Below are 23,081 nucleotides of genomic sequence, written 5' to 3'. Positions count from 1 at the left end.
CCCTAACAACCTAGATTTCAAGATTGAAAACTTCTTTCAGTATGTTCTTCCACTTGTTTCTTTGTTGTCCGGTTCTCGTCAGCAATTCCAGTGACTAATTCCCTTTCACTGAGATGCCTGCCATTTCTGGTACATCTACAGGACAACAAATCTCCACATACGAGCAAATTTGAAGACTTTATTAGTGCTATATTATTTCATTCAGTCAACATATTTAGGGATCGGTTGGGTGATGATGGAATACTAGTGTGAGCAGATATCAAGTTAAATGGACGTACAGAGACGAGGAACTCCAACAATATATGAAACTTTTTAGAGTCGCAGTCGACGCAGATTTAAACTTCTAAGATGATAATACATGTATGCATCGAGCCAAACAGTTCGATGACTTTCTTGAAGATGAAGAAATCACCGCATGGACTGGCCACCGAGATCTCCAGGAAAAAATACTGGAGACGAGTTGCAGCCCTCCAGTCTCCACCAAAGACATGTCCAGAGCTCCGCACTCCTCTTCGTGGGGAATGGAACCGTTTACGTCGTTGCAAGGCTGTGTATCTGTTGTGGATGATCACGTCCCATACAAACTTCTTTTTCTTGTTAAGGAAGCAATCTCAAATTTTCTTATTTTTGGACTTTTTGTCTTCAAACTAAAAAAAATTGTTAATTCATGTAACCTTTTGATAAATTTTTACTATGTTTTGTGCAATTCTGACACTTCATCAATAACACATTTTCTCATAACTTCGTCATGCTTAACATTTGGATACTACTGAACAAAGGAGTTATTGTTTCCGTATGTCAGCCTCTGCTTTAACACATGCGACAATTGGTAAACACATTCCACTCAACGCCAAAGAGTAGCACTTATGCATGCCACTCAGTCACGTTAGGTTCCGTAGTTCGTATAAGAGGATTCGTTTTCCTATCACTCATTTAAAGCATATCACAAATACATGGCTTGGTAGAATGATTAATGAATGTTGTAAGTTCCTTGTAGTCAAATAGTCTCCGGTATTATACCAATACCTCTTCGATCACATTTTATATATTTTGTGTTGTTGTGGTAAAAAACATATAAAAAATATTTTGCAATAGTGCGTAAGGTCAGGAGCATCCCGTCTCAAGATAACTGTGATTGGTTGACGAGACGCCGTGCAGGTGCAACTGTGAAACTTCCTTTGTCTAATGGCAACCATGAGGGAGAGAGAGAGAGAACTGCTTGAGCAATCGGTCTTCTGTTTTTCACTAAAGTATAACTAAAATTAACTCATTGTTATATCGTTATTTGTGAAATTTTTAATTCATTAGGCTTGAAGGCTGGAGATGGAGGCGAGGTCCACATATTTCTGGAGTAGTTTTTCACCATCAATTCAACACAAAGGTCACTAATTACGATTGAAGATTGGCTAATTCTGCTGGAGTTGAGGGCGCTCTGTAATATTTGCAGGGGATATCTGATGGTAAGAGACCTGTAGGAAGGCCAATACGAAAATGGAGGGATAACTTGAGATTGACCTAAAGGAAATCAATAAGGATGGAAAATATTGAATTGATCTTGCAGAGGATAAGGACAGATAGAAGGCTTATGTTGCTGTAGCCATAAACCTTTAGGTTTAATAATGTTAGAGAGAGGTGGAGGATTTTTTGATTAGGAGATATGTACACATCGTGTTCATACCGCACACGACAACCATGGAGTAAATTAGAAACCGTAACACGCACTGAGACGAGGAGAAATGCTGCAATAGAAAGCAACAAAATTTCTCTTCTCTGCTTCTCTTGAAATGAAATGCGCACAGTTTATAGTTTCAATAGGTGCTGATATGATGTCACCTCAGCTTCAGCACACTTGAAAAGAATTGTTAACTTTGTTTCTTTTTATTGCCAAAGTAGCTCATTTTACGGTACATTCTAAAGTACTCTTGGAGGCAGTATTTTAGGTTTTGCATCAATTTTTAAAATCTTGGTAAACATTTTAGATAAAAGGTTTCTCCCCATGTAATATAAAGATTGTAAAATATCCATATGCGCTGATACACCCATTGATTTATATTGATTTATTCTTTCAAACAAGTCAGATCTTTCTGCTTATCTTGAATTGTGCAGAAATATTCTTGTTAGAAGACCTTGTTAGAGCATCTCCGAATCGGTGTCACCAGGTGGTGAGCAGTTCTTCGTGTCTTTGTTTAGAGGAACAGATTGAGACAGCATTGCTCAACTTCGTTACTCAATCTCTATATAGAGGGTGTTATTTTAATGTCGCCCACGGACCACAGATTGGTATAGAGGACATCAAAACAAACAACTTTTCTCAGTAACAATTTTCTTCTTGGTGCGTCGATTCGACGCTACAGCCGTTCAAAAAAGACCGTTTTGCAGCCTGGATGCTGGCAACCTTACACAACATTTGATCGTATCTGTGACGTCATGTACTGCGGCAAAATAGCGCACGTCAGGGTTGCAAGGTATACACAAATTTTGTGAAAAATGACAAACTACCAACCTATTTATTAGCTGTAAAACGAAGCTAGAAACCCGTCCAGTAGACCGAACATCATAACCTACCAGCCAGAAGATCAGTAGTCATCTTAGGGGAAAGGGTAAGTGAACCAACGATACATTAATATCATTGGACTTACAGCTTACATGTGGCTGTTTACGCCCAGCTACATGTCAAATATTTGCAAATCTCGTTGCGAAGTTGATATCTACAGGTTTGTGTCCAGATGCCTTGTGGTACTTTTGTGCTGATAACAGAAGTATCAGAGGTTCACGTTGTTACATTACGGCTATAACACGTACAGCCACAGTAACAATCTAATTATGAATCATTAGCAAACCATTACATGTGTATCCGGTACATAGATAAACACAGACGTCGGAGAGCTTGTATTACTACTACTTATATCTCTGTATTTTCAACCATTTTTGTTACTTGCTCAAAATTCCATGAATATACATTGTATTATGTGTTGTTTACCTTTGGAATTTTGAGTTATTTCATTTCTATTTTACCATCTGTTCAGTGTGTCACAGACAATGATTATCAGAAGGACGAAGTGGATAGACTAAATTAAAGATGACAACTTGGTAACTAGAGTTGCAAATATTCGACATGTACAAATTCTATATGATCACTTCCACTTCTATTCTATTTTCATTCTACCATTTTTCGTATCGTTTGTTTACTTCCTGTTAGGTTACAGAACGTGTTCTCTCGTTTTGTTTTACGGTACATAATGTGGCTGATTGTAGCTACGTTATTTTTCACAGAATATGTGTGTTCCTGTCAACCCTGGAACGCCTCATTTCTCGACGGGCTATGACGTCACAAATGCAATCAAATGTTGTGTGTGGTTGCCAGCATTCAGGCGGCAAACCGGGCCTTTTTGAACGACTGTAGCGCCGAAATGATGCACCAACGAGAAAAATGTTACTGAGAAACGGTCCTTGTTTTGATGTCCTCTATACGTTTCAGTGGTCCGTGGGCGCCATTAAAATGACACCCTGTATATAAAAATGGATGTATGTGTGTATATACTATGTGTGTTTGTTCCAGCAAAACTCTGAACGCCTGGAGCGATTTCAAGCGAACATGTATCGCTTGCAAGCTCAAAAGAATTTCTGTGATGGTAAAACACCCCTGGCACACCTAGGGAGGGGGTGTGAGGGGTTGACTGTAAATATAATCGAAAACGATCGATATTAGTGGTGAATCCACAGTTTTTGGGGTCCATAAGATGAATAGGGTCACTTCCAATGCCGTTCAACTCCAAGACACAAATTACACCCTTAGGAGTAGGGTGGGAAGTGGGTGACATGTAAAACGACCGACAATAGTGTAGAATCCACAGTTTTCGGAGTCGTTAAGATGATTAGTGACTCTCCCAATGCCGTTCAATTCCAAGACACCCCTGGCGCCCCTAGGGGTGGGGATGGGAAGTAGGTGACATGTAAAAAATAATCGAAAACGACAGATATTGTATTAGTGTGGAATCCATAGTTTTTGGTGTCGATAAGGCGAATAGTGACACTCCCAATGCCATTCAATTTATTTGTTCTTTTAGGTGGAACTAAAAATGTTGTTCATAAATTGTTGTTACAATTATATTATAGTGAATTTTAAAATATATTACTTTATGATTTGTATACTGTACTTATACTTTTAAATACCTGTAAATGAAATTAGTTACATTTAACTCTATAGTTAGAATTGTTAAAAACCCGGGCAACGCCGGGTGATCAGCTAGTGAATATAATTTCAAAGATGACAAGACGAATATCAGAGCAGGAACGCAATGGATGTGCAAGTGTCTTACAGGCAGTGAATGTGACATCATTCGAATGTCGCATGTTTGTCGCAATCACCATTGCACTACAATAACATTACAGTCATCGTTGTACCAAAGTTAACCCAAACGTAACCAAAATAACCAAAGGGAAATATTTTAATCAGTGATCAAATATTTCACAAAGTTATAAAAATCGTAGATATGGGTCTTTTCCTTTTTGTTTTAAAGCTTCAAACGTATCTAATATTGTCATATTAAATATCACTTGTACTTAAAATAATAATCTGAAATACAGCACTAGTAAACAAATGACGCATTTTATCATAATGAAGAAGAAATATCGTTTTGGAAAGGAAAATATTCATAAACTAAAAAAAATGTGTAAATTATGTTCCTCTGCAATGTGCAGCAGTAAATTATGTACGTACATACATAAAATATATAATTTTGCAATACAAAGCAAAGTAATATTTTCATAACTTTATTGAAATTTACCATTTCAATTTACAATCAAACTACATTTTTTTCATTTGCAATCATGCTTTTTTGAAATTAAAATTATTTTCGACATCAAGATATAAATTCAAAATTTTGAAGAAAATAAATAAGGAATATCGTTTCCTAAATTCTCCAAAAGCCGGCCATACTCCTCTTCATGTAGGGAACCTACAAAGTACAATGCAAATTAATTTTAGAAGACAAATTTTAACGATACTACAAAGAAGAAGAATATCAGACTTGCGCTATTGATTGAAACATGGATTATTTTTGTAGCAGTTATCACTGCAAAAACATGCTTATTTTTTAAGATGATTGTTCTTACAGCAGGAAATAAATAAGATTCTTTCAAGTTTAATTGATTATGTGGTTTCATTAGTAAGTCATTTCATAATTTGTAGAGGATAATTTTATAATTATTTGGCAAATGGTTTATTTTTCAAATTATATATTACAACCCTTGAGGAAAAGGTAGCCGGGATCGGGTGCTGATCATATCACCTCCACCTGGTCGAGATCTAGAATGTGTGGGATCATACCCCCAAACTACTTATTTGCCTTTATAGTACAGTACAATGCAATGCAAAGGGAAAATATTTACCTTTGCACGCACACACACACACACACAGACACACACACACACACACACACACACACACACACACACACACACACACACACACGCGCACCCAAACATACACACATATATATGTACAGGTGGTTCAAAATCCAACTGACACTTTCCAATTGTTGTTTTACCGATCATAAATAAAGCTTAGGCGTTGTTTTAGAAGATGAAAAATATTAGATTTTAAATTTTTGCTCTTGTCTATACATCGCTCCATCACATCATTTGCACAGCTTTTCGAACACGAAAAACGGCGTTCGGTTGTCTTTGTTCACTGTCACACAATATGCTAATAACAATAATGATAACAACATTAAATTATGTATCGCTATGGTTTATCCATATTAGGGTAGTCAGAAAAAGTGACGGTCCCATGTTCGTTTCATTCGCAACATTAGTTAAGTCTTACGTTCGTTGTCCTTCTGAAGATGAATACTATTTTTTTTTTTTAAACTTGATTGAATTATGTTGTTTTACGTCGTTTTTCCCCACTATTGGCTAATCGCAACGAGTAAATGTGAAAGTCTCCATTCAAGTTTTCCGAAATTCGTTCTCTTGGAGAACATATCCATTACTTGTTTCATGGTCTCGATATCGTGTTCTGATCAGTTGTCCTTTGCAAGATACACAATGAAATCGAACATTCTAATGTGGACATTAATTTTCTGATTTCGCTTTTTTGGAAAATTAATTTGTCTCAGTGTTTTCACGCTCATTGACTTTTTGATGTACACTTCTAAGTGGATATCCCGCAAACCAAAGTTCGAGTCCCATATTGGGAAATTCACTTTGCGTATGTCCTTACGGAGTCCGAGTGGAGCCTTAATTTTTATATCTCGCTTTCATGAATTCTACCTAATCGCTATTTCGTATCATTCTAAAGAATGATGGGATCAGAACCAGTCACTTCGCAATTAATTGCTTGGTGATGTAAGCTATTCATCATTCATCCTCTATGATGAGAGCACTCGTCATTGGTATGACGAGTGAACTCTTTGCAAGACGAAAGGTACAAATAAGATTTAGGAACTTAACAGCTAGAAAAGGCAACGGCCACTCGTTGGGTTTTATGAACCTTTGAACCTGAATTATAGCTGGGTTTAGGATAGTTATCTGTCTATCTGAAAAATTAAGATAATTACGATGAATAAAAATATACTAAGTCTTTTGTTGGCTTCTCTATAGGTTGACCAGGGCGTCGTTTCACTTTTGCTCCACTCCTTTCTAAGCTCTCCTCTCTCCTCTATTCCAATCCCAAAAGTCAGTCTCCTCTCATCTTGTCTCACCTCTATATTCCCTAGGCCATGGAGCTCTTCCTCCATGCCGAATCGTGTTTAAAATTGCCACTATGCAAACCGCTGACTCAATAGGCAGAAGGAACTACCTATTTCCTGAACACCTCAGGAGGTTTGCATAGCCCAACACTGTGCATTGTTTACATACCTCAGAAGTTGAGACAATTGAGAAAAACAAGTGAATGTCCTGGTCAACATGAAGCATTGAGAGAGGCTTTTAAAATAAACATATAATCTTCGGGATTTATACGTTCTACCGCCACGGAAAAAAAATGTTGAAAATTTAAGTCAAATCAAAAAGCTTGACATGACCCAGGTTCGCCAACTCTATACTTTTAAAAAATATATAAAACAACAAAAAAATTAATTAAATAATATAGCTTTCTCTTGATTTCCTAAACAAAAAAAAATATATTCTGTTACCCAAAACCTTACAATCCATAATAATAAGTACGCATGTCAAAGATGTTTTGTTAAAAAAAGTATTTTGTATCATTACATGACTGGTATATACAAAATTTTATGTCATTACATGATATAACTTTCGACGTAACATAATTTTGGGTAGGTAAGCCTTTCATGTAGGATTGCTCATTCCTACTAAGTCGCGAGCGATCGTTGTTAGTCTTTTGTACATCGCCAGTGCGATGCCAAGCCTTGACTTCCAGCGGAAGTAAAAAAAAAAAACTTCATGCAAATGGCCGACATGTTTTCACAAGAAAAACCATAGTTCACAATCTTTCTATAGGATTGAGCCCGATGTGGACCCTTCAAATATGTATCGTGAACAAACAATGTTTATTATGAAGTTCACGATATCGTGGATTCTGAAATGTGTAAGTACTATCGTAAATAAGTGTATATGGCGAATATGAAAAATAGACGTAATATGTTGCATTGAATCTTATGATGAAACAAGTGTTCGCTGTAAAATTATCACAAATACACATATCACTGATTATGCATGTAAAAAGCCTGGGTACACCAAGGTATCGTACATTGTGCTTATTTTATAGCCACTTTACTTATTACCAAACGTAAGAAAAATGTTGTTATGCACTGTTTATATTAAATCTTCCCTTCGTTGCAAGCCAAATAAACTTCTCAAAATAAATTGTCACGGGAAGGTGTATGTGCATACAAAACTTCCAATCACTGATTATTTCGCTATTTATGTGTATGAATAGGAAATATTCGGTGCACATAATTATTTACACTGAGTAATGACACTGTTACAGGCATAAAAGCCCAGAAAATCAAAATAACATTTGATTTCCTTTTCTACGTTATTATATACACTGTATTATAGCCTTGTAAACACTGTTGATATATAACTACAGAATTAAAAGATCTTGCAAGTGTCCAAAAAACTGTCTCCTCTGATTGTAAACATCAGAAATGAAATTTCACACATAAAAATCATGTGAAAAAAATGTGTCACTATGTTTCATCTTGATGAAAAAAAATAACTGCTTATAATGAACACATTCATAAAACATTGGCATAATAAATCATCCTTCCTGGAATGTTCGAAAGTGCTGTAGGAATGCTTTGCTGTTATTTGCATGTTCAGTTGGCTATCCGTTATGAAAATTTCTTCTTAAAAAATATAAACGCTATTTGTTGCTAGCACTGGATAATTGGCACAGCTGCTGCTTGTTGCCTCCTTGTATTATGGTGCATGTTAAAACCTGGCTAGCATGCATGGTACGGAACTGAACACATGAAGAAGGGCTGCAGAAAAATGTTCTTCTCCATGATGCATGGGACACATCCACATAAATACACATGGTATAAGCTTATATGTGCATGTGTGGGGAAACACTGAAGCCCAATTTGAACAACAACTCTGTAATTATGGTTGTAACCAAAACTGCTGCTGTAGGATATCTGGTCTCTCTGCTTCTCTTCTTCTTTTGTATTACTTGTCTTCTTAACTTAGTTTGAGGCAATGTAAAATGTGTAATAAATACTCTTTGAACTTAGGAGATAGGGAAAAATGTTGTCCCAACTACAAACGATGTGGAGGAAAATTCTAACTGGCTCCTTCACAAAATGTGGTGGATAAATCAACAGTTTGTGATCCACTGAACTGGGAAATTCATGGTTGAATTATGTCTTCCTTGGAAAAGTGTAGTCCTCTTGTAGTATTATTAATAAAATGTCTGCATGCCTCCTTTAAGTTGTTGGTGACGAGTCTTTCCGCACGGTAGTTGACTGCTGCTGCGGAAGTCCTTCATAAGAATATGCATGATTGATGTAGGCACTGCTCGTCCACGTCGTTTCGTATAGACAGGTTAGGTTAATAAAGAGGAAAATTATAACAATGAAAGGAAACTATTGGGAATAGGTGTAATTGATTCACGTTATGCACACAAAACCAAACTCATTCCATTGGATTTTCTTAACATTAAATTAAATTAAATTGCCTCATCAAAATTAAAATATGATTAAAATAAATTGATTACACATATGCCATAATTCTTTGAAAATAAATAAAGAAATTTGAATAACATACACAACCGTAATAAAATAAAATAAATAATGTCCATGATTCACGTGTTTCCTTGAATTATAAATTATTGCTATGTTGCTCCCCAGATTGCATATAACTTAACTGCAAGTTAAATCGACATTCGATTTAACTTGCAGTTAACTTAGGTGCTATCTGGGTCTGAATCTAATTGTCTCGGTGCTTATAAAAATAATAAACAAGTACTGCGGTTAACAATAAATTCCAAATAATAAAAACTAATATAGACTTGGGCAAGGGGTTAAAACTAATTTATGAAATGAAATGCCTGTAATAATAGATTAATTAAGTTGCTTTAAAGCAAGTTCAAGCGGAGTCCACTGGGGAATAGTGAAATCAGATAAATTCTTGGGAATACCAAGTGGTAATTCAACTTCCTTCATTTTTACCTGTTAAAATGCTAAAATTCTGGTATGTAAAATTTGTTGATCCACAATAATCAGAGAAAAATCCTGATAATTAAAAAATATAGATTGCCCCTTGTTAATCTGAATTGTTCTGTGGGTGTTCAAATTATTATTTAAATTCTGAATGACAATAAATTGATCTGTACCTGATATTAAAATACCATTACGTGTTCTAATAAACTGAAAAAGATTGTTGCCAGTAATAGAATTCACTTCAAAATTACAAGAAACTGATCTGTTGTGTAAAAGTAAGTCTTCTAAAAACTGTACATCTTTATCAATGGTAACTTCACTATGCGAGCAGAGGTAAAAAAGTTTTTAAGCTCACATGCGCTCTCAACAATTTGCACTAATCGTGGACTTCCCTTATTTTGCATACTGTAAGTTAACTCTGGAATTCTAATGCGGGACCAGGAATTATTACGTAAAATGCGTAAGTTTACTGCTCTAAAAATAGGAGCGATGTCATTCATCTGTACTAAAGGTGTTTCAAGAACTAAATGAAATGATGTACTACTGGGTTCATAATTAATCAAATATACTTTGGTCAAAGAATAAAATAATCCTATGTCTGTCTTGTAAAGCGAATCTTTAAAGTCGTGGTGATTCTGAATAAATGTACGCAGCCAATTAGGAGTTAAAATATGATAAGATAATTTTCCTGAAGCTATTTCCATAATTATAAAATCTAAACGCTCTATCATCTCAGAGGCGTGCAATAAAACAATTATATGTCCCTCTTCATTATAATCATAACAAAATTTAGCAAGTAATCCTTCCTTTAAATGCAAAACTGATTGCTTTAAAGCTACCAAAATTCCATTGACAATGTTGACCATCTTTAATTGACTTTGTTTCATATTTTGTACTTCCTGAATAATATGATGTTGACTGACTGCTAAAGTTTTAACTGATTGCGATAAATGATAAATTGACATGGTATTGAAAACAGAAAGTCCTGCACTAAACAAATTTATTACATTGAGAAATATCTGCCTCTTCTCTCTGTCGTGGGTATTAGTAACATTCTGATATAAATTTCGGCAATTAGGTCTTACGTCTCCTACTGTATATCTACATGGAAAATATGGTGCTGTCAGCGCGACTGCAAAACTCGAACACTTCCGTGATCGCATAATAACGACGACTTGGGTAGGTGCAAGCAAAATAAAAGACTAATAAACCTTACATAAAATACAATCAGACTTCAATAATGAATTCTAACTTTAGGAAAAAAAATAATACGTAATGTAGATAATAATATTTTTAGGCAAACGTATAGTCGTAAAAAATATGATCAGTAAAAGATACAACAGGTTCGGTAACCTGAGAATTTGGCTTACTTTCTGCATTTTTAGTAAAACGTGGAACATTTTCGAACTTTGCTGTTGGCTGAGTTTCAAATAAATCTTTAACCTTTGCAATTGGCTGGACACAGGGCTAACTAATCAATTCACATTCAATTTTGCGGCTGTTTTGTACAAAACTTGGACCCTTGCTTACGAAAAACTTATGAACTCTATCTTTGACAGATACAATATTTTTAGGCAAATCTAAAACGTCGTCTTTGGTGATTAATATACAGGGTCATCCGTTTGAGATGTCAGAAAAGTAAACCTTTATATACAAGAGATTAAAGTACGTGTCAGTGAGCACCTTGTTGTAATATAAGCACAAAGGATGTAAGTTTCGAATGAGTGGAGGTTTACAGACTTCGGCCACATGGCAGCGCTAATGTGTATGGTAACAAAGATGGTGATCACGTCACAACAGCACACACAGTGTGTCGTATGGTATGCGAAATTTTCCAGTATTACATGCATGCTACTGCCGCCACGCAGCTGAAGTCAGTAAATCTCCACTCATTCGAAACTTACATCCTTTATGCTTACATTACAACAAGCTGCTTAGAGATACGTACATTAACCTTTTGTGTATAAAGGTTTACTTTTCTGACATCTCAAACGGATGACCCTGTATTTCGGGACGAATATTGAACTTCTTCTTTTACACTTTGATGAATAATAACGGACTGAGGAAGGGGTGGAGGAATTGGCGGGTGAATTATCTTTAACGGTACCACTTCAACAAGTGATGTAACGTCATCATAATGCTGTTCCACAGACTTTGGATCATTTTTAAATTCACTTAAGGCTAAATCATCGGTACACTCATGGTCATAAGTAATAGATTTTTTGCGTTGACATTTACAGTAACAAATTACAAAATTTGTAAAAATATTACTAATAAATGTTGCTATTAATAAACTTGTGATAATAATATGAGGATAATCGAAAGACTCTTGCAACAGATGAATAAAATTTGAAGCTCTTACGTATGGAAGTAATCCGTTAAACATAACTAAAATCGCAATGTTTTTCATGTTGCTTAAACAACAAAACATACAGTTCTTCAAAACTAAAACGTATTTTAAGGTGCGTAATTTAAATTAGTAGGTATTTAACTTATTTATTTCTTAATCTAGGCTCAATTTATCTGTTAATTTATTTACCTGATATAATTTATTTATTCTCCAAATTTTTAAGCACTGTTTATAAACTTATCTTAATTTAGGTACAAGGTAATGGAAAAATGATACTGATTTACTCCTGACTACCTGAAATAAAATAATTATTATTATTTATGCAATCTTTCAATGCATTAAAATACTAACATCACTCAAACTCGAAGAATCTTTAATTCTCTCAACTCATTCTAAAATATGCTTAGCATATTATTGTGGCAAAGTTTGAAACTAAAACCGTTGTGGTTTAACCATAATCATTCTGCGATGGCAGAATGGATTTCCAGGATTTTGGTTGCTATCCAATAACCGAAGGAAAATACTTGTTATGGGGGCGCAAAAAAATCTTGACGTCGAGGTCTACATATTCATATAAAATAAATATTCTCAATAACTGGCGCCTAAAATGAAACTTTGCTAATATAAATGTATACCTTCTTCTGAAGTGTAACTATAAATTTTTAGTGATTTACTTGCTGAACTAGTATTTTTAATACTGCAAAAAAATGTTGTGCCTACAGCACATTATTAAATAATAAGTCTGCTCTTAACGTTTAACATTATTAGTGCCATTTTTATTATAAATTATTATTATGTCACGCGAGTGAAATTTAAAATATTAAACCTGTTACTTATATGAATTTTCATTTTTAGTGACCATTATCCATGCGTGAGTCCGCGATGTCCTCCTGATGACCTTCATCTTCATCTTGACCTGTCAAGTTCTCCTCGCCTTCACCGTCATCTGGCCCATAATATTTTTTGAGTCTCTGGACGGCAATAGAATACACTATTGTATTGCCTCTCTTGTTTTGGAATTCCACCAAGTATTTGTTAGGATTCCCTTCTTGAATGACTATGACCGGGCCCTTATAAATACCCGAAAAGCACAGTGCAGTACCAATTTTCTGGGTGCTGTCAAAAATTAATACTTCATCACCTGGTTGAAATTTGATCTGTTTCCTCTTCCGATCATAATATTTCTTCTATTCAACGTGTCGCTTTGCCAAGTTATCCGCAGCAATGGTTCTTGCTTTTTCCAATACTCGAAACCGTACATCATTCTCCACATTTTCACAGCTTGGTGTGTGTAATGTAACTCCCAGGGCAAAGCAGATTGAAATCCATGTACTAAAAAGAATGGGCTATACCGCAAATTCTGATTCTATGTAGTGTTATAGCTGAACACACTTGGTCGTAAATATTGGACCCAATCAGTGTGTTTTGAATTAACATAACATTTCATTATACTCTGTAAATCGCCATGATTGAGTTCCAGAAGCACTATCGAATTATGTAAACCTACTGGCGAAAACTTGATGGTAATTCCCAATTTATTGCCAAGTTCCTGAAATAGCTTAGATTGGAATGCTGAAACACGATCAGTATAAATTTCTTGTGGCGTTCCAAAGCGTAATACTATCTCTTCATACACAAATTCAGCTGCTTTACTGGCCGTACAATCCGCAACTGGTTTGGCTATTAAATACCGCCTCCCAAAATCTGTTGCTTCAATTATATAACGGTGACGAAGATTTGACGAAGGAGGATATGGACCTGAAAAGTCTAGCAAATCCGCTGGAATGGCTTCTGTGCGGGAAAAGTACAAAGTTCTCCTACTGGTGGACCTGGACGGCGTTTATTCTGCTGGCCTGTAATGCATTCCCTAATTTTCCTTTGTATAAATAATTTCATATTCGGAAAATAAATTCGTGGTAATGCAACATTGTTACACTTGGTAAATCCAAGATGAGAGCTTCCTATGGGTGAAGCGTGGAGTGTCTCAATCACGGAATCAAGTAACGTCATTGGTATGCATAACAATTTCCTGGTAGTGACTCCTAATTTCTCCTGCCTATATAATAAACCATCCTCCAATACATGATGTTAAACCTGCCTCTGGATGGATAAAGGTTGTGTTCCATTGTCCTTGTCTGGGTCCTCCAAAATTTTAATAATTAGGCCAAAAAAATAATCCTGTCTCTGATGCTCCGCGACATCTGTGGTTGCATCAAACAATGTAGGTGTCCTGGGTTCGGGAATGTCCTCTTCAATGTTGCCATCTTCTATATTTTCGCCGCATTATCGCTGAGGGGATCGGCGATGTTCTCCGTAGTTTTGACATGTATAGGAGTGAATGAAAAATCCTCCAAAAGGTTACTCCATCGAAGAAGCTTTGAGCTTAAATTACGGGATGTCCTAATATACGTAATTGCTAAATTGTCCGTGTGCAAATCGAAATGGTGTCTCACAAGATGAAATCTAAATGATTTTAGAGCATATAAAATTCCTGTTAATTCTTGATCAATTACACTCAATCTTTTTTCAGTGTCCGTCGAAGTTCTACTACAATATGCACACGGCAAGTATTTTCCTTCTACATTGGGCTGCATGAACACGCCACTGACGGCGTGAGATGAAGCATCGGTAAAAACCTTGGTGTTCCTTGCTGGATCATAAGGTAACAAAACAGGTGCATTAATTAGAGTTTATTTTAATTTATCAAATGCTGACTGTTGTTCAGGACCCAATTAAATGTCTTACCTTTACGGATTAAACCTTGTAATGACGATGCAATGTCAGAAACATTTTTGACGTACTTCCTCACGTAGCTGCAAAGACCAAAAATCATTTTAACCTTTTTTGTGGTAGAAGGAATTTTATAATTCTTAATGGATTATAGTATCCTGTCGCTGATACGATAGCCATAACTGCCCACATTATGTCCTAAAACAATTGTCTGGTAATATCCAAATGAACATTTAGGCACAGCCAATTTTAATCCGGCAGATCATAAACATTGGAACATTTATTCTAAATCCACTAACATATCGTTAAATGTATTAGCAAATACAAACATGTCATCAATATAAAAAGCAAAATTATTACAATTCAAGCCCGCTGTAGCGAGCTGGACACACCGGGTTATCGCCGCGGGAGATGTCACATGTCCCATGCGTGTAAAATTCATATCAAATTGTCCCTTGGCTGGTATAGTAAAAGGAGTGTATTTTTTTGATTCATCTGCTAAAGGAACCTGGAAGAATCCTTGTTTAAGGTCTGCACTACAATAGTAGCTCTTACCGGCCATGTTATGTAAAATTTCTGAAATGTTTCCCATCGAAACTGCATCGAAAACAGAGCTGGCATTAAGTAATCGAAAATCCTGCACCATGCGATAAGCTCCTGATTTCTTCTTAACGAGAAAGACTGGGTAATTATAGGGAGATGTTGAAGGATCGATGACTCCTGCTTCCAGCAAGTTGTCAATTTGCAGATTAATTTCCGAACGTAGGTGTACAAGTATAGAGTAGGCTGGGACGTGAAATTCAGAATCGTCTTTTAACTTAATACGATGCGTATAATTTGTGGCACAACCAATGTCCTGCTCAGACCAGGAAAACACATCTACGTACCTCTCTAATAATCGTGTAAGTTGCAACTTCTGATCGGGTTCTATTGCTGGGTTAATATCAAATTTTGTAAAGTCGTGCACTGTTTTTGTCATGGTGCCAGTTTCCTTGGTCACCATAACGTTAGGTCCTTCGTCATCTGCAGTATGACGAGAAGTTGGGACTGGATTTTGCCATGCCTCTGCGGTACCTATGCTTGCCCCTTTCCTAATTTTAATTTTGTAAGAGTTTGGGTTGGTAATCCAAATTAAAAATGACTTCATATTTAAAATGGCTCGGGGCACCATTAAACTTGGGTCCAATAGAAACTGTAAATCTGATTCTAAATAAGTTAAATTCTGATAACTAGAATTTGTCAATTTGACAGGAATACACAAATGAGACCTAGGTTTAATTCTAATTTGTCTGGAAGTTACAAATTCTGGCACATATAAATCCCTGATCAGACTAGCAACTTTTATGGATACGTCAAAGGTTTTTTTGTGTTTCGTCCTTAATTGGTTTCGAGGAGGAGTTCCAAATCTCCTCAGTGTGAGTCGATTCTATTCAAAATCCAAATTTGCTTTTTGAGCTCTTAAAAAATCATTACCCAAGATTGTCCCATGTTCAAAATTTGGAATCATTCGAAAAGGGTGGGTTAAATTGCGGCCGTTTATTGCAAATGTTAACAGGACAATCTCTTTAATTTCAATTTATTCCTTTGCTACTCCCCTTATGGCCGTATGAATTTTAAAACGTTTGGCAGTTAAAGGAATACCTCGATCACTAGTAACTGATACTTGGCTCCCGGAATCCAAAAGAAACCTCTGACGTTGCCCCCTATCACTGTGTTAATGTATATAAGTTCCTCATAGGGGAAAGTAGAGACTGAAATTTGCTTTCCTTCAAAATCTGCGCATACGTCTTTTCTATGGGCAGTCACCACTCGTTTAAAGCCTCCTTGTTCTGCAAACAAGTAGCTGCCGAGTGATTGGGATAATTACAAATAGAGCAGCGTGGTCTCTCCCGTTGCTCTTCCCTACATTCCTGGCCTCGTCCTGCTGATGATGAGGAACCCCGCGAGTTCTGTCCGCGGAAGTTTCCACGCCCTCGCCATTGTTGGGCATTGCCATATCGCCTATTGTGATGTGAATTATTATTATTATTATTATGCCGTGCATTTCTATACTCCTTATTATACTGTGGTCGTCTATTATTACCCCGGTAGGAACCTCTATAATTATTACCTGACTGATAATTGCCTCTATAATATGGTTCTCTAAATTGCCTCTGTCCAGATGAGTCGGTGCGAGGGTGCTGTTTTTGGTTGTCAATGCTATCTAGTCTAAAAGTAAGACTAGTTAATCTAGCTTCCAAACCAGTTTCCTGAGTCTGGGTTTGAACCTTGTTACTTTGAGGATTGTTAGCTAATTTTAATTGTTCGACCTCCTTCTGCAAGGCATTGAATCTTGCATCGATCTCTGAAGTACGTCGCAATTGTGCAGACTCAGCAGTATCCAGATTGGTATTCTGCAATAAAATCTGCTGCTGTTGCGAGAGTGTTGGTGCGCTGTTCAAAGGAAGGAATAAACTGTCCCTTTGATCTTCGCACCTTAGCTCTTTCAACTTGCACTGCCTCATCAAAAACTGAAGCTTTTCAAAGGATTTTAAATCCTTGAGCAGCCCATGCACTGAATCGTATTCTTTATGATGGGTATCTTTCATGTAATCCACCTGCAATCCTAAAATGATTTGTTTGATCTGTTGTTGAACGCCCATTTTAGGATCTGCTTTAATTAAAAGTAGTTGATCCAAGGGCCCTGTAAATTCGTCTTTAATTTTTTATCTTAAATCCTCATAAGAACTGTCTTGGTTTTCTTGGACGTCTTTCCAAGCCTGAAACCATCGCAACACTGGCCCGGCTAAAAGGGCTTGGAACATTTCCTGCTTTTTGGCTCTGTTCCAACCATTTAAAATTGCAAGTCTATCTACTTTTCCCAAAAATTTTGATACATCTTCCCCGGCTATCCCTTGAAATGGGATACCCTCTAAAATTGTTGGGGGAACAAAGTTAGACTGAACCATAGTTGCAAATTGTGTTGAGCCTGAATCTCTAAAATCCTGAAATTGTTGCTCTAATTGTTTTTCATATTCCTATTTTCCTGATAATTGTCGCTGAAGCCGTCTAGTTAATATTGGGCTACGTTTAAATTTTGGGGGTTGAACTTGCACTTGGACCGCTGACATCTAAGTTAAAACTTGTAGTCCCTCGTGCTATATCTAATAACTGGCCCAATGTTTCATCGAGTTCATCAGCAAGGTGAAAACTTTTAAGCCCTATGTATTTTCAAAGTCAATTGTGGCAAGGACATACTAAAATTTTAAACAAGTTAGCAAAATTTTTGGGGTGAGGTTAAATTTAAAATTGCTTAAGAATTTTACATCTCATTTCCGAAAAAAAGGATGAAAGCCCTAAGCATCTTCATTACGTATGATTCTAAAGAATGATGGGATCAGAACCAGTCACTTCGCAATTAATTGCTTGGTGATGTAAGCTATTCATCATTCATCCTCTATGATGAGAGCACTCGTCATTGTCATGACGAGTTACCGCTTAGCAATACGAAAGGTACAAATAAGATTTAGGAACTTAACAGGTAGAAAATGCAACGGTAACTCGGTGGGTTTTATGAACCTTTGAACCTGAATTATTGCTGGGTTTAGGATAGTTACCTGTCTATCTGACGAATGAAGATAATTACGATGAATAAAAATATACTAAGTCTTTTGTTGGCTTATCTATAGGTTGACCAGGGCGTCGTTTCACTTTTGCTCCACTCCTTTCTAAGCTCTCCTCTCTCCTCTATTCCAATCCCAAAAGTCAGTCCCCTCTCAGCTTGTCTCACCTCTATATTCCCTAGGCCATGGAGCTCTTCCTCCATGCCGAATCGTGTTTCAAATTGCCACTATGCAAACCGCTGACTCAAAAGGCAGTAGAAACTGCCTATTTCTTGAATACCTCAGGAGGTTTGCATAGCACAACACTGTGCATTGTTTACATTTTTCAGAGGTTGAGACAACTGAGAAAAACAAGTGAATGTCCTGGTCAACATGAAACATTCAGAGAGGCTTTTATATTAAACATATAATCTTAGGGATTGATACGATTTCATTCCTGTCTTTGCGATTAGCGTACTGTTACTGATAATCGAAGTACATTGAAATGATAAATGATAGATTTAAGTGGAATTCCAAGCTATAAAAGGGCCTCCCCGATGGCGCAGTTGTAGCATCGTCGCCTTGTAAACAATGGGTCGCGGTTCGATACCCGATGGAACCACATAGGTGGAGAACGGCTCCATTCAATTCTAAGACTTTCTCCCACAGCTTAGATTGTTGGGTTCTATCTGTAGTAATTAATTAACTAATTACTTTACTTACCTAACCGCAGACCTTGACTTTGCAATTTAGTTCCGCACAACAATCCGTATCGGAAGTGCACTGAAATTCGAGAGAAAGTTATATTAATTACAATTTATCTTTGTTGAATGTTAATACTTAGCGAAATACTTTCCAAATAATATTAATCTTTATAATTATTAGACTTGTTGCGCTCCTTTTGGAGCGTAAATTTTCTCGACTGAGATGATAAGACATTTAAGCTGCTTATGAAAAATTGCTCGTGACAGCGAGGGGATAAACAAAACTCCGAAATATTTGAAAATAAATTAAATAATAGAGCAACCGATTATGTTCAATACTTATGTTTAATATTTGTGTAAACATATATTAGAAAAACAACCAAATTAAAAATGCTAAATGTTAATTGCTCAAATATTTGTTGTTGTCTTTTTACGGTATGCACAATTTTGAAAAAATACATCATGAGTTCTCTATAATAAATTCAAATTTTCAGCAATTTGTACAAATTCCTACAAGTTACCGATTTGCTGATTCCTATGAAATAAATTTAGACAATGTAGATGTTTGTTAAGTCCAGGGATAGAAGACAAATTTTAAATGTCCTAAAATATGAAAGGTGTTTAAAAAGAGTCTAATAAATTCGAAAAAGCCGAATTGATAGATCTGAATTTTCTACATGTTACTTCGAGATGCATTTCATTTGGACAAAATGGACACCTCAGATTCGGAGAACATAAACGTTTATTTATTATAAATTTAACGTGACATAAAAGTTCCCGATTATCTTACATGTAGATGTTGGTCTCAATCGTTAGTTGATAGTTAATGATTGCTCAAACTTCGATATCTCAGAATTAAATTAAAATATAATGTCAAATTTATTCTAAGATATTTTCTGATTATACTATTCCATATCTGTTAATTATTCGAAAATTAATGTTGATATAAAGTGACAATTTCGTGAAATCACATTGTCAGATGACCCACTACAATGAACCTAGAATATAAAGCTCATGTAAATCCATAAATTTTCAACTGCCATTCGTCACATTCATCATAATAATTTATGAAACTAAGTTACTTTGAGAAAATTATCTGCATTGATATTTTGTTTCATCTCATTACACATAATGCCAAGTTCTAACTCCTGTAAATTCACAAATGTTAAGTGAATATGTTCATAACCACTTGATTTCTGTAGTGTTTCGACTTTACACAATCCTAACTTCGGTAACTTACTTCTCGCAGAGGATATCCACACCAGGTTTTCTCTTCTATGAAGCCTAATGCACTGATAATTAATTTTAGGGATATTATTCGACATTTTTACAGGATCAATTCGCAATCTCGTGATTTGCACAATGCTTATCTGGGGTTTGCCACCGTGCAGTAGTTGTATGGTTTGGAATAGGTGAATTTATGGACGAAGTGATAAAGTGATAGTTTAGTGCCCTAAAATCTTAGTTGGAAAGGCTATCAATCCAGAATTTGTTATTAGATTCAGACCCATGTTGCGAAACAGAGAAAATGAATTCTATGCTAATAAAGATTCACCTGTAACTCAAAGTACTAGAATCAAAGTCCATTCGCCGTAGAGGAAGATACAACTTGGAATGTTACATTGCGTTCCAGATTGAGCAAACTTCTACTATACACAACTGTTCATCTTTTACGAATTATACCGTTAATATAGTGAAATGCATAGTTATTCTATTATGTTCTTAATGCTTAAGCATCATGTTAAAAGAATCTTTGAAATTTTTATGGAAAATTTTAATCAGGAATTTTCTTTGACAAAACCACGATGTTTAGAAAATTCATGGATCCATTCTATTGCATGAATTAAGTCATGGAATATGAGAACATAACATTCTGACTTGGTTCCTGCATTTCACTTTATTTTTTTGGAAACGTATAATTTGCCCTTCCTTCTTTCCATTTCCTTCTGGAAAAATAATCAAATATTTTTTTTCTGTTATTCATTATTAAAATAATAAAGTTAATTTCTAATTCGAATTTAATATTCTCATTTCAGGGAATCCTTGTATACATACCAGCACAACATTTATCTCTTTCCATTTCCTCTATACTGTTCCCTTCTTTCTCTTCCCTTTGTAATCTCTCTTATGTACACGCCTCAGCAACTCACAAACCACCCCTACACATATGTAGATACTATTTTGCTGATATAATTTGAACATAATACATAAAATCAACCCCATTTCTCTGAGAGAGAGAGAGAGAGAGAGAGGGGGGGAGGGAGAGAGGGAGTAGAGAATAAATATATAATTACACTGAAACACACACACACCCATCAAGCACTAATTATAAAACACATACTGATATAACAATTATAACACATCAGTTATAACGAGTACTTACATATTCCAGTACATCGCTACAGCCCTTTGCCATAGAGAACACTATGGCGCAGAGAAGAAATATGAGCAATATGATATATGCCTGCATCGTTGCTTCTTCGATTCAGGTTTTCTTCAACTGCTTCTTTCGTTTATATATATATCGCCAGATTATGTGCTATGAATTAAAGAAAGTATGAAAGAACATTTCAAATCTTGTATCATTGTCGTTCTCATAAGAACATTTGTCTATTTTGAATTCAGACAACTACTGACACACCGTTTCGTTACAATATTGTGCATCTTTCATTCCGATTTCATGAGATGTCTCGCACACCTATGGCTTCATTGCGTCATATGTTGGATCTGCACAATCTCCTGCGATATCAGTCATAATGTTACATACAGTGATACTCAATTCTACACACAATGGAACACACAAACACCCCCAAACACATAGGATATATACACATATATACATAAAACAAGTAACTTTTCCCTATAAAGTTTACCTCGAAACCGTTTAGTTTCTGCTCTATAAGAGCTTAAAATTTATCCTGTACGTATGGAACCCAACACGGCAAACGTTTGCTCTGACATAACTAACAAAGGAGTTTGGCAGCGTTGCCACTAGCGTTCCTCGTTAAGAGAGACGACTTCAAAAACACCAACTTGGGAGTCTTGCCTGAGCAAGATCCAAAATATTAATGATACTTGCAATGTTGTAAGAAGCATTGACAGTACTTATAAACTGACCAAGGCAAATAATGGGCAGACTGAAATTAAAGATTACTCATTCTAAAATATCTCAATAATTGATTGATTGATTGATTTGGTTTATTTTAATTCGCTTTTCTTCCACCTTTGGCTAATCGCGAAGATATGGATGATATGATGAAATAACAAATGACACCAATGTCTAGCATTTAAACTCGAGACACCTGGCGCCGTAGCGAGCTGAGCTAACCACATCACTACGGAGTGTTTCGTGTGTCATGCAATATCAACATTTGCAAGGGACACGTGAGATATAGAAGGGCAGCTTATCATGAAAATGTGGACACATCGGACAAAAGCACCAAATTTTTCCAGGTACTTTAAATTTTTGACATGAACTAACTCCTCCGTCGGACATCTCGGACATCCCATTTTGAAATATAGCTATATTATCAATATCTCGGCTTTTAAATCACTAAGAACCACAAACTTGGTGTCTAAGTATACATATTTGGGGTCAGGGAATATGACTACACAATTTTTAAATGTATCAGACTATATATTTATTCACTAATATATGTACGAATTACAAACTATTCACCGATTAAGAGTTTGGAAAATTAACAAATTTATACAATCGTATGAAAGAAGTTTAAATGCGGTATTCACTACACGTATTACTAATGTTATACTAACATTTACAAACTATTCACCAATTCAAATAATACTTGAAAAATGACATAAAAGACATAATTATACAATTAAAATACAATAAATCGTATTATGAAATCGTATATGAAAGATGTTGAAATATATGAGGGATTGCTGTTATATGAATTGCTTATGTTGTATTCAAACATTGACATTTGCACAGTTCAGTACAATTCTAAGGAGCAGTTTTGCAAGCACACCTACCAGTGCAGTCTCTTTGACGCTTACAATTACATTTACCCAATTCAGTGCATGCCTTCGAAGCAATAGGTAATGTGTTCCATACAGGAACCCATGATGA

General features: G+C 35.8%; 1 long non-coding RNA gene across 1 annotated transcript in view; it reads right to left on the bottom strand.

The window, feature by feature from the left end:
• Positions 1-4,757: 4,757 nt before the first annotated feature.
• The window catches only part of LOC145992655 (uncharacterized), a 30,795-nt gene continuing 12,471 nt past the window's right edge, over positions 4,758-23,081 (bottom strand). Inside the window, exons 2-4 of the long non-coding RNA XR_014442191.1 lie at positions 21,375-21,530; positions 19,011-19,070; positions 4,758-4,958 (exon numbers count right to left, since the gene is read on the bottom strand). This is a non-coding gene — a long non-coding RNA (uncharacterized LOC145992655). The remainder of the gene's footprint in view (positions 4,959-19,010; positions 19,071-21,374; positions 21,531-23,081) is intronic.

Source organism: Lepisma saccharinum, chromosome 9, assembly GCF_977018435.1.
Source record: "Lepisma saccharinum chromosome 9, izLepSacc3.1, whole genome shotgun sequence".
In the NCBI taxonomy this organism is placed as follows: Eukaryota; Metazoa; Arthropoda; class Insecta; order Zygentoma; family Lepismatidae; genus Lepisma; species Lepisma saccharinum.
The sequence above is the reverse complement of the archived record's forward strand: the minus strand, read 5'-3'. Positions and strand labels throughout refer to the sequence as shown.